At 48.8% G+C, this 1,983-nt stretch overlaps 1 pseudogene; it reads right to left on the bottom strand.

The window, feature by feature from the left end:
* Positions 1–1,267: 1,267 nt before the first annotated feature.
* Positions 1,268–1,723, bottom strand: LOC102866067 (annotated as a pseudogene).
* Between the last annotated feature and the right edge of the window lie 260 nt (positions 1,724–1,983).

Here is a 1,983-nt window from a genome sequence, read left to right on the forward strand (position 1 = left end):
GTCTTGTTTTTATGAACTTCTTTAGATTCTGTATTTCTGGGAATAATTTGATCTCTCCTTCATACCTAATGGATAGTTTTGCTGGGTACAGTATTCTTTTTTTTTTTTAAGAAGGGCAGACATGGTAGTGCAGGTTTAATATACATATATGTAGAATATATATGTATACACAGTTAGCACGGTCAAGGTAGGAAGGGGCATCATGGGATAGGCAGGAGGCTGTGGTCACTCACTATAGTGATCTGGCTAGGAAGTATGTGTGAGTCCAAGGGGCCAGGATATTGGGAGAAGGGTTACCACATCCCCTCTTGGATTAAATTGGGTTGAGAATCAGTGCAAAGGAAAACTAGTTACTTCTTCCCTTCTTTCTGGCCCAGGGGTGTTCTAGACCCGAAAGGGAGGAAAGGTTGCCTTCACTTGCTACGTTGGGACCCTGGAAGTGGGGGCTGGATTGAGGTTAAAACCTAAAGATCTCATTCCCCAATCTCCTTAGCTTTAGGGTCAGTATGTGCAACAGTCTGAATAGGAATAAAGGCGTGGAAATGGGATCTTACTCTCTGCCTTAATCCCCGTCTCTGGCTCAGTGGTGCATGCTCCCAACATAGTCTCTCCACAATAGAGGTGGTTGAGGTGAGAACGTATATAATGCTGAATGCTCTGTGGGGTTTGATATTTGGGGCTAGGAAAGGATCCCACTGTCCTCTTTCATTAGTTCCCTGGTTCATACCCAGCCCAGAGGGGAACAAATAGGGACCTCCTGTTGTCTAGGTCCTCCAATCTGAAAACATCTAGAAATTTGAATCTTCTGGTCCCTCGTAGGGGTGCAAACACTGATCTCTGGCTTTTCATGCTTTTCCAGGTGGAGGTTGGTGGTTTCTTCACCTGACATCTACACTGGTTTTCCTTAAATCTCTCCTCTTCTCACATGTCTCACTCCCACCTCCGTTCATTGCTACAAGAAAATGCAAGTCCTTTCTGCTCCCACATTTTAGAGATGTGGTGAGTGGAGGAAAGGGAAATAGGAGAAGCAGACCAGTTTCTATTTTCATAGAAATATCCCCCTACCTTCCTTTGAGTGGGGAAACTTATACCCTCCTCCCCCAGCCCCTTGATCCCCAGCCCCTGGGTAGGGAGGAGGAACTAGATGAGTTAGACATTTAGACAGACAGCCAGAGCGTGCGCACATGCACACACATGCGCACAGTAAGGGGGTTAGGACCAGGTTAGTAAGTGGGTAGATGAGGGAGGGAGGTGCCCTTGCTCCCTCTCAGAATGGGGGAGGGGAGTGGTCTGATGAAGGTCCAACCTTCCTCCTCTTCCTTCGCCTTAACCAGGCTTTCTTCGGTGTGGGGGCCAGTTTGATGATCTCTTCCTCAGAAGGCTGCCAGATAATGTCTTTGTACTTCTTGGCACTGGGAATACGTATTAGCTTGGTATCCAGCTCATCTCCCTCCGAGATCTTTAGCACACGAGTCCTGTAGTCAACCACCATAGTGAGCAGGTCAGGATGACGGGAGATCTCAAAGATGCGCTCAATGTAGGAGAGGTTGTCTTTGTCCAGCTTGTTGTGGTTCTCCAGGAAACTAAACCAGGCACTGCCTGTAGTGATCTCCTCACTTTTCTCGCTGGGGATGTCCTCTTTGCAGGCTCACTTCAGCTGCTCCAGATCTTCAAGGGTGATGTTATTGGTCAGTTCCTGAAGGCGGGTCCCATATTCTGCCATGACGCCTCCGGGGCTTGGCGCTAAGGGCGCAGACGCTGCCAGGTCCCCCGGTTCTTGACCAGCGTCTGGAGCCTGCTCTTCGGCTCTCGCTGTTGCTTGTGCCACCGCTGCCGCTGCCCCTTCCGCCCGCGGAGCTCGGGTACAGTATTCTTGGTTGAAAGTTGTGTTCTTTAAGTGTTCGATAGATGCCATTCCACTGTCTTCTTGCTCTCATGGTTTCTGCTGAGAAATCAGCGCTCATTCTTATTTGTTCTCCCTTA

Source organism: Elephantulus edwardii, unplaced genomic scaffold (assembly GCF_000299155.1).
Source record: "Elephantulus edwardii isolate Elephantulus edwardi_28Jun2011 unplaced genomic scaffold, EleEdw1.0 scaffold00365, whole genome shotgun sequence".
Classification (NCBI taxonomy): Eukaryota; Metazoa; Chordata; class Mammalia; order Macroscelidea; family Macroscelididae; genus Elephantulus; species Elephantulus edwardii.